Here is a 16037-nt window from a genome sequence, read left to right as displayed (position 1 = left end):
ATCAAAATATTGAACAAATACCAAATTCACGTGACTACTAATAGCAAGGCTTCACCCATGTCCTCAGGAACAAATGTAAATACTCACAAAGCATATTCATGTTCATAATCGGAGGTGTAATAATATGCATTAAGGATCTGAACATATGATCTTCCACCAAGTAAACCAATAAGTATCAACTACAAGGAGTAATCAACACTACTAGCAACCCACAGGTACCAATTTGTTTGGATACAAGATTGGATACAAGAGATGAACTAGGGTTTGAGAGGAGATGGTGCTAGTGAAGATGTTGATGGAGATTGACCCCCTCCCGATGAGAGGATCGTTGGTGATGACGTTGGTGATGATTTCCCCCTCTCGGAGGGAAGTGTCCCCGGCAGAACAGCTCTGCCAGAGCCCTAGATTGGTTCCACCAAGATTCCGCCTCATGGCAGCGGAGTTTCGTCCCATAAGCTTACCCACGATTTTTCCAGGGTAAAAGCCTTCATATAGCAGAAGATGGACACCGGAGGGCCACCAGGGGGCCCAGGAGACAGGGGGCGCGTCAAGTAGGAGGGGGTGCGCCCCCACCCTCCTGGCCAAGGTGTGGGCCCCCTGATGTATTTCTTTCGCTCAATAATTCTTAATAAATCCAAACATATGTTTCGTGGAGTTTCAGGACTTTTGGAGCACTGCAGAATAGGTTTCCAATGTTTGCTCCTTTTCCAGCCAGAATTCCCGCTGCCGACATTCCCCCTCTTCATGGTAAACCTTGTAAAATAAGAGAGAATAGCCATAAGTATTCAGATATAGTGTGTAATAACAGCCCATAATGCAATAAATATTGATATAAAAGCATGATGCAAAATGGACGTATCAACTCCCCCAAGCTTAGAGCTCGCTTGTCCTCAAGCAGAAGCCGATATCGAAGAATATGTCCACATGTTTAGAGATAGAGGTGTCGATAAAAATAAAATACGGACATGAGGGCATCATGATCATTCTTATAATAGCAACATATATAGATTCCATCATATGATTTCTTATTCTCAAGTAACAATCAATTCACAATATCAAGTATGGTTCAAAAACTTCATTGAGAACTAACAAACTATAATCTCAGTCATTGAAGCAATCGCAATTTATCATAACATCAGAAAGAGTCAACAATATAGCTTTTCAGCAAGTCCACATACTCAACTATCATATAGTCTTCTACAATTGCTAACACTCACGCAATACTTGTGGTTATGGAGTTTTAGCCGGACACTAAGAAAGATAGGGGCTTATTGTGTTGCCTCCCAACGTATTCACCTTTTGGTGATGTCAACAATAATAGTCCATGCTAACGAACATCCAATTGGATATATATATATATATATATATATATATATATATATATATATATATATATATCATGATCTTTCAAACACGAGGAGCTTGCCAAAGGATAAAATGAAAAAGGGAAAGGTGAAGATCACCTTGACTCAAGTAAAAAGTAAAAACATAAAGTAAGAACATAAAGTGAAAGATAGGCCCTTCGCAGAGTGAAGCAGAGGTTGTCATGCGCTTTTAGGGTTGGATACACAAAATCTTAGTACGAAAGAACGTCACTTTATATTGCCACCTGTGCATGGACCTTTATTATGCAGTCCGTCGCTTTTATTGCTTCCATAACAAGATCGTATAAAGCTTATTTTCTCCGCACTAATAAGTCATGCATATTTAGAGAGCAATTTTTATTGCTTGCACCGATGACAACTTACTTGAAGGATCTTACTCAATCCATAGGTAGATATGGTGGACTCTCATGGCAAAACTGGGTTTTGAGGATATTTGGAAGCACAAGTAGTATTTCTACTTGGTGCTAGGAATTTGGCTAGCAAGAGGGGGAAAGGCAAGCTCAACATGTTTGGAAGGTCAATGACAATATACTTTAACTGAGATGTGAGAAAACATAAACCATTACGTTGTCTTCCTTATCCAATGTCAACTCTTTTAGCATGTCATACTTAATGAGTGCTCACAATCATAAAAGATGTCCAAGATAGTATATTTATATGTGAACCTCTCTTTCCTTATCACTTCCTATTAATTGCAACGATGACCAAAACTACATTTATTAACTCTCAACAATTTTTATGCCTTATTCTTTCTATATGTGAAGTCATCACTAACTATAAGATCAATATGAACTCTTTAATTCTTTCTACTTTCTCAAGATCATAGCAACATAGCAAATCCCTTGACTCAACACTAATCTTTATTATAGATAGCTCACGGACTCGATTACAAAAAGAGATCACAAAGCAAAACTCAAAACTACTTGATACAAAACTTCAATCTACTAGATCAAGATACTACTAAAAGGATCGAACTAAATAAAATAGTAAAGATAGGAGAGTGATGGTGATACGATACCGGGGCACCTCCCCCAAGCTTGGCAGTTGCCAAGGGGAGTGCCCATACCCATGTGATTATGTCTCCTTCACTGTTGGTGTTATGATCTTCTTGGCGATGATGCCCTTCAGGATACGGTTCTCCTTCTCGAGCTTATTGACTTGTTGTTTGAGGCCCATAATTTCTTTACAGAGCTTGCCCGTAACGGCCAAAGCTCCCTTTACCCATGGATGCTGCATAGCTTCTGGAGAACAAGTGAAGCTCTTTTTCATATTTTCATAAGAGAGAAATATAAAGTTGGAAGGGATCACCGAAGTTGGGATAGCCAAGCTAGGTAGTTCCCCCGTCATGAATTCTTCTTGGAGGCGAGAGGTAACTTCTTGATCTTCCTCCATGGCATCTATCCTTTTCAAATCAACCTCCATCTCATCCTCCGTTGATGGTCCAAAGTGATAAGCATCGCTATTTGCTCCTGGTACTGGTGTTGGGTGAGACACCCGACTCTCCCCGATTGACTCTTGAGAAGACATCTTGCTCTTGATCTATAACAGGAGACAGCTCGAAACGAAAATAGAGGATATTTGTGTGATACGGTGGTCAAAACCTTCGGGAGTATATATAATGAATTTTTACCGACTAAAATACGTAACATGCAAGAAAACAGAGTCCGGGAGGCACACAAGGTGCCCACGAGACAGGGGGGCATGCCCAGTAAGGGTGGGCGCGCCCTCCACTCTTGTGGGGGCCTCGTGTCCCTTTCGGACTACTTCTTTCTTCCTAAAATTCTTAAATAATCCAAAACTGATAAAAATTGTCATTGGAGTTGTTTTGGAGTCGGTTTACTTACCGTACCATATACCTATTCCTTTTCGGAGTCTAGAACATTCTGGAAAGTGTCCCTTATGTATTCTTCCGGGGTTACGGTTTCAATAATATTAGTTTCAAAATTAATAGGATTACCTGAAATATAATGTTTAATTCTTTGACCGTTTACCACCCTCGGACTTGTGCCTTCGAAGTTGTTGATCTTTATGGCACCAGAACGATAGACCTCCTCGATAACGTAGGGACCTTCCCATTTAGAGAGAAGCTTTGCTGCAAAAAATCTTAAACGAGAGTTGAATAATAACACATAATCTCCTACATTAAACTCACGCTTTTGTATCCTTTTATCATGCTAGCACTTGACTTTTTCTTTGAATAGCTTGGCATTCTCATAAGCTTGGGCTCTCCATTCATCAAGTGAGCTAATATCAAACAACCTCTTCTCATCGGCAAGTTTGAAGTCATATTTGAGCTCTTTAATAGTCCAATATGCTTTATGTTCAAGTTCAAGAGGTAAATGACAAGCTTTTCCATAAACCATCTTATATGGAGACATACCCATAGGATTTTTGTATGCAGTTCTATAGGCCCATAATGCATCATCAAGTTTTTTGGACCAATTCTTTCTAGATCTATTAACAGTCTTTTGCAAAATTAACTTGAGCTCTCTATTGCTCAACTCCACTTGACCACTAGACTGCGGATGATAAGGATATGCGATTCTATGATTAACATCATACTTAGCAAGCATCTTAAGGAAAGCACCATGAATAAAATGTGAACCACCATCAGTCATAAGATATCTAGGGACTCCAAACCTCGGAAAAATAACTTCTTTAAGCATTTTAATAGAAGTGTTATGATCAGCACTACTAGTTGGAATAGCTTCTACCCACTTAGTAACGTAATCAACGGCAACTAAAATATGTGTATAACCATTAGAGGCAGGAAAAGGTCCCATATAATCAAAGCCCCAAACATCAAACGATTCAATAACAAGAGAATAATTCATAGGCATTTCTTGACGTCTACTAATGTTACCTATTCTTTGACATTCATCACAAGATAAGACAAACTTACGAGCATCTTTGAAGAGAGTAGGCCAATAAAAACCAGATTGTAGTACCTTGTGTGCAGTTCTATCTCCAGTGTGGTGCCCTCTGTAGGATTCAGAGTGACACTTGCGTAGGATCTGATCCTGTTCATGCTCAGGCACACAACGTCTAATAACACCATCTACTCCTTCTTTATAAAGGTGTGGGTCATCCCAAAAGTAATGTCTTAAATCATAAAAGAACTTTTTCTTTTGCTGGTATGTGAAGCTAGGTGGTATAAATTTCGCAACAATATAATTAGCATAATCAGCATACCATGGAGCAGTACGAGAAGCATTAATGACCGCTAATTGTTCATCAAGAAAGCTATCATCAATAGGCAGTGGGTCATCAAGAACATTCTCTAACCTAGACAAGTTGTTTCCAACGGGGTTCTCAGCTCCCTTTCTATCAATAATATGCAAATCAAATTCTTGGAGCAGGAGAACCCATCTAATGAGTCTAGGCTTAGCGTCTTTCTTTTCCATAAGATATTTAATAGCAGCATGATCAGTGTGAATAGTAACTTTGGAATCAACAATATAAGGTCTAAACTTATCACATGCAAACACAATTGCTAAGAATTCTTTTACAGTAGTAGCATAATTTCTTTGGGCAGTATCAAGAGTCTTACTAGCATACTGGATAACATTCAATTTCTTATCAACTCTTTGCCCTAGAACAACACCTACAACATAATCACTAGCATCACACATAATTTCAAAAGTTAAATTCCAATCAGGTGGTTGAACAACAGGTGCAGTGATCAAAGCTTTCTTAAGTATTTCAAATGCTTCTACACAATCATCATCAAAGACAAAAGGAATATCTTTTTGCAACAAATTAGTCAGAGGCCTAGAGATCTTAGAAAAGTCCTTAATGAACCTCCTATAAAAACCGGCATGACCAAGGAAACTTCTTATACCTTTTATGTCCTTGGGACATGGCATCTTTTAAATAGCATCAACTTTGGCTTTGTCAAATTCAATACCTCTCTCGGAAATCTTATACCCAAGACAATGCCTTCGTTAACCATAAAGTGAGACTTTTCCCAATTTAGAACGAGACTAGTGTATTCGCATCTCTGCAAAACTCAATCAAGGTTGCTCAAACAATTATCAAAGGAGGATCCATAAACGGAGAAGTCATCCATGAATACCTCACAAATCTTTTCACAAAAATCAGAGAATATAGCCATCATGCATCTTTGAAAGGTAGCAGGTGCATTACATAAACCAAAAGGCATACGTCTATAAGTAAAGGTACCGAAAGGGCAAGTAAAAGTAGTTTTTGATTGATCTCCCGCTGACATAGGTATTTGAGAGAAACCAGAATAACCATCTAGAAAGCAAAAATGTGTGTGTTTGGATAGCCTTTCTAGCATTTGATCAATAAAAGGTAACGGGTAATGATCTTTCTTAGTAGCCTTATTTAATTTATGAAAATCAATTACCATCCTATAACCTGTAATAATTCTTTGCAGGATCAATTCATCTTTATCATTAGGAACAACGGTAATACCTCCCTTTTTAGGAACACAATGGACAGGGCTTACCCAATCACTATCAGCAACGGGATAAATTATACCTGCCTCAAGGAGCTTTAGTATCTCCTTTCTTACCACTTCTTTCATCTTGGGATTTAGTCGTCGTTGAGGATCTCTAACTGGTTTGGCATCGTCCTCCAATTTAATTTTGTGTTGGCATAACGTGGGACTAATGCCCTTAAGATCATCCAGAGTATATCCAATAGCAGCTCGGTGCTTCTTCAGAGTTTTCAATAATCTTTCTTCTTCTTGCTCTGAAAGGTTAGCACTAATAATAACAGGATATATTTTCTTTTCATCAAGATAAGCTTACTTAAGATTGTCAGGTAAAGGTTTGAGTTCAAACACGGGATCACCCTTGGGTGGAGGGGGATCCCCAAGAATTTCAACGGGAAGATTATGTTTTAGCACCGGTTCCTGTTTAAGGAATACTTCATCTATTTCCCTTCTTTCCTTCATAAACATATCATTTTCATGGTCTAGCAAATATTGTTCTAACGGATCAGTAGGAGGCATAGCAATGGAAGCAAGACCAATAATCTCATCCTTACTAGGTGGTTCCCTATCACGAGGTTGTCTATGAAACTTAGCAAAATTAAACCCATGAGACATACCATCTAAGCCAATGGTGAATGTATCTTTTTCACAATCAATCTTAGCACTAGCTGTATGCAAGAAGGGTCTACCAAAAATAATTGGACAAAAGCAATCTTGTGGGGAAGCAAGAACAAGAAAATCAGCAGGGTATTTAACTTCCCCACACAAAACTTCAAAATCTCTAACAATCCCAACTGGTTTAATGATATCCCTATTAGTAAGCTTAATAGTAACATCAATGTATTCTAATTCAACGGGTGCAATGTCGTGCATAATTTATTTATATAAATCATAAGGTATCGCACTAGCACTAGCACCTATATCACATAAACCATGATAACAATGATCTCCTATTTTAACAGAAATAACAGGCATGCCTATGACAGGTCCATGTATCTTAGTATCTGGTCTAGCAATATTAGTAGTTTCATCACAGAATAAATAACATGCCCATCTAAATCATCATCTAAGAGATCTTTAACCATAGCAATACTAGGTTCAACATTGATTTGCTCAGGAGGTGTATAAGTCCTAGTATTACTCTTACGAACAACAGTCGAAGTTTTAGCATGATCCTTTATCCTAACAGGAAATGGGGGTTTCTCAACATAAGTAGTAGGAACAATAGGATCACTATAGGTGATAGTCTTTTCTTCAACTGTAATAGGTGCAACTACTTTCACTTCAACAGGAGGATTATATTTAAACCACTTCTCTTTAGGGAGATCAACGTGAGTAGCAAAATATTCACAGAAAGAAGCTACTATCTCAGAGTCAAGTCCATACTTAGCGCTAAATCCACGAAAAGCATCGGTATCCATAAAAGATTTAACACAATCGAACTTAGGTGTCATACCTGACTCCTTACCATCGTCGGAACCCCAATCTTCAGAGTTGCATTTAATTCTTTCCAATAAGTCCCTTTTGAAATCAATAGTCTTCAGCATATAAGAACCAGCACATGAAGTATTGAGCAGGTTGCGATTATTAAGAGAAAGCCGAGCATAAAATTTTTGAATAATCATTTCCTGGGAGAGCTCATGATTGGGGCATGAATATAACATTGACTTAAGCCTCTCCCAAGCTTGAGCGATGCTTTCTCCTTCGCGAGGCCAGAAATTATATATGTAATTACGATCACGATGAACAAGATGCATAGGATAGAACTTCTGGTGAAATTCCAACTTCAATCGTTTATAATTCTAAGATCTCGTATCATCACATAGCATATACCATGTCAATGCATCTCCCTTCAAAGATAAAGGGAAGACCTTCCTTTTGAAAACATCGTCGGGAATACCTGGAAGCTTAAATAATCCACAAACTTCATACACAAAGATAAGGTGTAAATCGGGATGCAATGTTCCGTCTCCTGTAAATGGATTAGCTAGCAGTTTCTCTATCATACCCGAGGGAATCTCAAAATAAATATTTTCATCAGGTTCAGTAGGTTGAGGAGCAACTCTTTGCTCTTCTGGTTGGGGTGAAGATACCCCGAACAAGCCCCTCAAAGGATTAGTTTCCATAGTGACAAGTAACAGAAAATTTCAGCACACTAAATAAATGTTTCCTTACCAAGTTCCACTCCCCAAAAGCGCTACACTCCCCGGCAACGGCGCCAGAAAAGAGTCTTGATGACCCACAAGTATAGGGGATCTATCGTAGTCCCTTCGATAAGTAAGAGTGTCGAACCCAATGAGGAGCAGAAGGAAACGATAAGCAGTTTTCAGTAAGGTTTTCTCTGCAAGCACTGAAATTGTAGGTGATAGATAGTTTTGTGATAAGATAAATAGTAACGAGTAACAAGTAAAAAAAGTAAATAAAGTGCAGCAAGGTGGCCCAATCCTTTATGTAGCAAAGGATAAGCCTGGACAATTTCTAATAATAAGAAAGGAGCTCCCGAGGACCTCTGTTGGAAAAGGCAGTGCCTAGGAGGCGCTTAGGCACGCCTAGGCGCTAGGCAGTGGCCAAACGCCTCGCCTAGGGCATAAATGGAGGTCTAGGCAGGGCAAGCAAGGAATTATCTACCCAAGTAAGAAATCATGCCACATACTGCACTAATATGCCAAACAGGTTATATTCTAATGGCAGTAGATGATAATTAACTTATTTATATGCCCTAAACTAATATCAACACTCATATAATAATCACAAAGACACTACAAGTAAAAATTATATTACCACCTAGGACACGCCTAGGGCGCTTAGGCACTGCCTAGGCACTAGGCGAAGGCCAACCGCCTCGCTTACGCCTACCTCTTATTCCAACATTCATCAAGCTAGTTTTCATCACGTTCATATGATCCGCATTCAGTACTTTGATAATTTGATATGTGGGTGGACCGGTGCTTGGGTACTGCCCTTACTTGGACAAGCATCCCACTTATGATTAACCCCTATTGCAAGCATCCGCAACTACAAAAGAAGTATTAAGGTAAACCTAACCACACAATTAGACATATGGATCCAAATCAGCCCCCTAACGAAGCAACACATAAACTAGGGTTTAAGCTTCTGTCACTCTAGCAACCCATCATCTACTTATTACTTCCCAATGACTTCCTCTAGGCCCAAATAATGGTGAAGTATCATGTAGTCGACGTTCACATAACATCACTAGGGAGAGACAACATACATCTCATCAAAATATCGAACGAATACCAAATTCACATGACTACTAATAGCAAGACTTCACCCATGTCCTCAGGAACAAACGTGACTACTCACAAAGCATATTCATGTTCATAATCAGAGGTGTAATAATATGCATTAAGGATCTGAATATATGATCTTCCACCAAGTAAACCAATAAGTATCAACTACAAGGAGTAATCAACACTATTAGCAACCCACAGGTACCAATTTGTGGTTTTGGATACAAGATTGGATACAAGAGATGAACTAGGGTCTGAGAGGAGATGGTGCTGGTGAAGATGTTGATGGAGATTGACCCCCTCCCAATGACAAGATCGTTGGTGATGACATTGGTGATGATTTCCCCCTCCCGGAGGGAAGTGTCCCCGGTAGAACAGCTCTGCCAGAGCCCTAGATTGGTTCCACCAAGGTTCGGCCTCGTGGCGGCAGAGTTTCGTCCCGTAAGCTTTCCCACGATTTTTTCCAGGGTAAAAGCCTTCATATAGCGGAAGATGGACACCGAAGGGCCACCAGGGGCCCAGGAGACAGGGGGCGCGCCAAGTAGGAGGGGGCGCCCCCACCCTCCTGGCCAAGGTGTGGGCCCCCTGATGTATTTCTTTCGCTCAATAATTCTTAATAAATCCAAAAATATGTTTCGTGGAGTTTCAGGACTTTTGGAGCAGTGCAGAATAGGTTTCCAATGTTTGCTCCTTTTCCATCCAGAATTCTCGCTGCCAGCATTCCCCCTCTTCATGGCAAACCTTGTAAAATAAGAGAGAATAGCCATAAGTATTGAGATATAGTGTGTAATAACAGCCCATAATGCAATAAATATTGATATAAAAGCATGATGCAAAATGGACATATCACACCCCTTGTCCAATTCGGTTTGGGTAGGGGGGAGGCGCGCACTACCTCGTGGCTCTTCTTCCCTCTCTCCACTAAAGCCCACTAAGGCCCATTAACTTCCCCAGGGGTTCCGGTAACCCCTCCGTACTCCGAAAAAATACCCGGATCACTCAGAACCATTCTGGTGTCCGAATATAACCTTCCAATATATGAATCTTTACCTCTCGAACATTTCGAGACTCCTCATCATGTCTGTGATCTCATCCGGGACTCCGTACAAACTTCGGTCATCAAATCACATAACTCATAATACAAATCGTCGTCGAATGTTAAGCGTGCGGACCCTACGGGTTCGAGAACTATGTAGACATGACCGAGACACATCTCCGATCAATAACCAATAGCGGAACCTGGATGCTCATATTGGCTCCTACATATTCTACAAAGATCTTTATCGGTCAAACCGCACAACAACATACATTGTTCCCTTTGTCATCGGTGTGTTACTTGTCCAAGATTCAATCATCGGTATCATCATACCTAGTTCAATCTCGTTACCCATAAGTCTCTTTACTTGTTATCTAATGCTTCATCCTGCAACTAACTCATTAGTCACATTGCTTGCAAGGCTTATAATGTTGAGCATTACCGAGAGGGCCCAGAGATACCTCTCGGATACACGGAGTGACAAATCCTAATCTCGATCTATGCCAACCCAACAAACACCTTCGGAGACACCTGTAGAGCATCTTTATAATCACCCAGTTACGTTGTGACGTTTGATAGCACACAAGGTGTTCCTCCGGTATTGGGAGTTGCATAATCTCATAGTTAGAGGAACATGTATAAGTCATGAAGAAAGCAATAGTAATAAAACTTATCGATCATTATGCTAAGCTAACGGACGGGTCTTGTCCATCACATCATTCTCTAATGATGTGATCTCGTTCATCAAATGACAACACATGTCTATGGTCAGGAAACATAACCATCTTTGAGTAATGAGCTAGTCAAGTAAAGGCATACTAGGGACACTTTGTTTTATCTATGTATTCACTCATGTACTAAGTTTCCGGTTAATACAATTCTAGCATGAATAATAAACATTTATCATGATATAAGGAAATATAAATAACAACTTTATTATTGCCTCTAGGGCATATTTCCGTCAGAGTGACAGAAACTTATTTATGCACTTATTCCGTAGGGCCTTATTTGGATCCATATGTTTCATGCTATGATTAAATTTATGTTAATTTCTTTTTCATAGTTGTGGATGCTTGCGAGATGGGGTAATCATAAGTGGGTTGCTTGTTCATGTAAGAACAACCCTAGCATCGATTCACCCACATAAAAATTTACCAAAGTAGCATACTCGAGTCAATGAATCATGATGAACATGACTAGGCAAAATTCCCATGTGTCCTCAAGAATGCATTGCTTACTATAAGTACTTCCGACTTGTCCTTTGCAATAAAAGGATTGAACCACCTTGCTGCACCTTGTTACTTTGGTTATTTGTTACTTGATACGAGTTATCTTATTATCAAACTATGTATCACAACAACTTTACAACACTTGTAATGAATACATTGCTGAAAACCACTTATTAATTCCTTTTGCTCCTCGTTAGGTTAGACACTCTTACTTATCAAAAGGACTACATTGATCCCTATACTTGTGGGCCATCACAATAATAGTAGTAGATGCCAACGGTCTACTTATCACATACGTAATGCCTATGTGAGATTATGCCCTGAATGATCCTGGTTATAATTATTCGTTTTTCTATTAATTACCCAATAGTAATTTGTCTACCATGCCAGTATATGCTTTCAGAGAGAAGCCACTAGTGAACCTGTGGCCCCGGGTCTGTATTCTCCACTAATATTAAAACTCCTACAATTGCTCTTTTTATTGTTCTTTTAATTTCTTGCATTATTTATACTATCAACCTTGTAACTAGCAAGAACAAGAGAGCGATGATTCCCTTGTATTTATTGGGTGCAAGCATTTGTAGTGTTTTTGTGTAGGTACTTCTAACATTGTTAATATGGTGCCTCCTACTGGTTCAATAAACATTGGTTAACAAGGGAAATACTTTCAGCCGTTGTGCTATATCACCCCTGAGGAAAATCTAGAAACTCCCACGGGTGTAGCAGTGGCGGCTGCTCTATATCGTAAAACGCGATGAAACTTTTTCTCTGATTTTTTTCCGGAGGATGTGAATTTATAGCACTGGAATTAGGTTGAGGCGAGGTCCAAAGGGCCCATAAGCCCATGTGGTGCGGGCAGGGGGGTGGTCGCGCCCCTACCCTTGTGCCCCATATGGATCTTCTATCATACTTCTTCATTCCATTATTTTTATATATTCCAAAATAATTCTCCAAAAATCTCCGTCCAGTTCTGATAATTTTTATTTCTACACAAAAAACAACATTATGGTAGTTCTATTGAAAACAATGTCAGTCCGGATTAGTTTCACTCAAATCATGTAAATTAGAGGTCAAAATAAGAGCTTAAGTGTTTTGAGAAGTATATACATTGGAGATGTATCAATATAAACTGAGGGGTGAGGGCTGTAGATAACAACATCGTACACACGCGATCTTGTGGTAGATCAACCTGTAACTTTTGTATCCCCTCGAAATCAATATAATCAAGTGGGACGTAGGGTATTATCTCTTTGAGAGAGCCCGAACCTGGGTAAGTCCGTGTGTCTACTGTTACCATCGCACCAAGGCTACCAGCTCGGGACCCCCTACCTAAGATTAGCTGGATTTGACAACATCACCTGGCCCTTCTGGTGCTTTCTGGAATCTTTGTCCTACAAAAAATTGTCAAAAATCACTAACTTATTTTGAGCTCCATAAATATTGATTTTATATAAAATCAAAAACATGTAGAAAAATATTGACTTCGCTTATTTATTCACGATCCACCCATGAATGCCTAAAAGAGGTCGGAGAGTAGGTGGCTGGACTTGGTTGGTCTCGACAAAGGCATTGTCTTGAATGCACGAGGGACAACGTACATAGCGCCCAGAGAGAGCACCATAGGAACACAACATAGTACCCCCCAAGCCGTATCTCCGCACACGATACTCCCTACAAAGGAACGACATCGAGAACACGACCATCGTCGAGTTGGAACTGAACCTAGCCGTTCGCCTGGAGACAACAACCAAACACAAATGTGAGGAGGGGGATGTCGACACACCTCTGTGACACCTCCAAGGAGGGGAACGACACCAACGGGCGTCATAGCCGCCGACACCGACCGAAGACGGGCACAACTTTCATCCATAACATTGTACACCTCCATCCTCGCGCCACCGGATTGAGGCAACACCGTCCATGCTGGATCACATCCGCTGCCGCAACACCTCTCCATCATAGTCGGAACAGTGGTCCACCAACGACCCGCGCGAATGAAAGCATGCAACCCATCTTTCCACCTCTAGCATGACCGAGAACCCGCAACCCCGAGTCATCTTCCTCCAGCCGCACAGTCATGGGCCCGCCACACACCACGGTTGTCGCACTAACACCAAATGTGCAATCGTATAGAAAGGTGGCCAAAATAGGCCAGTCCTTGCGTGTTGGCCCGATAGCGCACGTGTCCGGCCTATGGTGGACTTGGCCCGACATGTTTACAAACAGGCCATGCCAACACGTGACTCACCTACAACCGTGCTTGGGCCGCGAGGTTGGACACATCACAACCCATTTACTTTTTTTCCAAAAAAAATTATATACCCTTCCCCCGCCGAAAGAAAACAATTCAAAATCAGGCAGGGGGGTGGGCTAAACGGGTCGGTGGGCCCACCTAGCCCGTGTATTAGACATATCTGGGTGGGCAGTGGGCCCATCTGTCCAGGCCTGGCCGCGGCCCCATGACTCTGATCAGGCCCGGGCTGGGTCCAGATCTAGGGGAGCTCCTATGCGCCGCTCGTCGCGGCGAATTGCCGAGCAAACGCATAGGGGCGACTCCAGCTGGGCCGATCCATTAGCGAAACACAGTAAAAAAATCCAAAAAAGACTAAGACTATTGGAGGAGGTAGGAATCGAACCATGCACCTCTTGTGACTTACGCACAAGCCTAACCAATGCGTTACATAAGCTTTCTTATTTTACTATGGCGCGTGCAGCTAAAGGTAATGCAGATCCGAACATTATTTTGAGAAAAGTATTTTTAATGCGAACACTTTTCAAATTTGAGAAGAAAAACTAAAAATATATAATCAAAATTTACAGAACCAACACGAGTTTTAAAAAAAATCGATAAACACAAAAAAGTTTTTCGAAAATCTGAACAAGTATTTTAATAATGGATTTTCAAAAACATGAATACTTTTTAAAGGACAACAAATTTTGAATTGTGAACAAAAAAAATTGTAAACATGAATTTTTTTGTAAACATGAACATTTTTAGAATTTTCAAACAAAATTTTGAAATGGGAACAATTTTTAAAAGAACGAACAAATTTTGAATTTTTAGAACAAATTGTAAAATGGAGAACAATTTTGAAAATCCCAAACAAATTTGAAATGTGAACAATTTTTTAATAAGTGAACAAAAATTTGAAAAATAAGAATTTTTTTTGAAATTTGTGAACAATTTTTGAATATAGGCATTTTTTGAAATCCATGCCATTATTTTCATATTTCCCAAAAAATGAAAAAAAAATTCAAACAATTTTTGAAAAAACATGGACATTTTCTAAAAATTTGGAACAGAAGTTTTGAAACGGGAAACATTTTTTGAATTTATGACAAACTTTGTAAAATGGGGACATTTTTTGAATTTGTGAAGAAAATCTGAAAGACAGGAACATTTTTTGAAATTCGCATTTTTTTGAAAATAAACTTGAAAAGGAAACAAAAAAGAAAAAAGAAAAGAAAAGAGCAAAAAAAGAAACAGAAAAAAGAAAATAAAATGGAAAAAGAAGATAAATATAAAAAAGAAAAACCAAAAACAAACTGAAAAGAAAAAGCCAGTTCAGGAACCTTCTACAAGGTTCCCAAAACCGAAAAAAACCGGCTGGAAACATCATAGGAGGTTCCCAAAACCGAATCTGCTGTAACGCTAAAACGGGCCGGCCCACTCGGTCGCTCGCTCACACCTCCCATGTGCGAAGCGTCGACAGCTTGCCGCAACGAGCGGCAAGTAGGATTTTCCCAGATCTAGCCCACGCCGCAGTCTCTTCATATAAACTAGCTGTTGGGAAACCGGGCCACCGAGGCAGCGGCCTCGTGCGTATTGCACGGGCTAGCCCCTCCCGTTTCCCCCACTTTACGTTAAGTGGGTACTTATCCCTTGACCCCCTACCCCCTATATAAAGCAACGAGGAGCCATCATTGTAACACCTGATCATTGATTAATAAAGCTGGTCTCCTCCATATCTCTCTGTGTCATTTACTTTCGCGTGTTCGACTACTTCGTCTACGACGCTCGCCCCTCACTCCGCAACCTCGGACCGTACTCATCGACAGAGTTGCGGAACACATTATCAGCACGCTTCGCTCCATCAACTCTCCATCAAGCCTGCGTCAAGCCTGCATCACGCAGGCTTTCATCGATCCCGCGGAGGTATAAGATCCGATCTCCACTTTTGCAAAAATGGATTCCTCTCGTTACTACGATTCCGTTTTCGCGATTAGATTATTTTTCGAATAAATCTACCTATGGTGTGGATTTCTCTCCCAAGAACTGAGCGGACGAATACGTCGCCGACCAATGTCGATGTTCTTGGATCAAGAGAGATTTGTTGACTACACCCTAGGAAGACGGTGATTACACGTACTCCAGATGAGCACGACATCGCCATGTTGTACCCGACGTACACGCGTCGTGACGTCCCAAAGACGCACGATTTTGCCATCCCGAGGCAGATGACGCTGTGCCAAACCGCCGCCGGCGTCGCCATGGCCCTGCTGGCCATTCCTGTCGCCAAGCGCTCGGTTGCTGTCGCCGCACTCACGTGCCTGCTGCACGCGCTGCCGTCATGCTCCGCTGGCCGCGCCGCGCCGTGCTGCCCCACTGGCTGCGCCGCCCTGCCGGTGGCCGCAGCCGGCACGTCGTGGTCGCCCTGCGCGCATGCGTGGCCG

The sequence above is a fragment of the Triticum dicoccoides genome, chromosome 5B (genome assembly GCF_002162155.2).
Source record: "Triticum dicoccoides isolate Atlit2015 ecotype Zavitan chromosome 5B, WEW_v2.0, whole genome shotgun sequence".
In the NCBI taxonomy this organism is placed as follows: Eukaryota; Viridiplantae; Streptophyta; class Magnoliopsida; order Poales; family Poaceae; genus Triticum; species Triticum dicoccoides.
Note: the sequence above shows the minus strand (reverse complement) of the source record.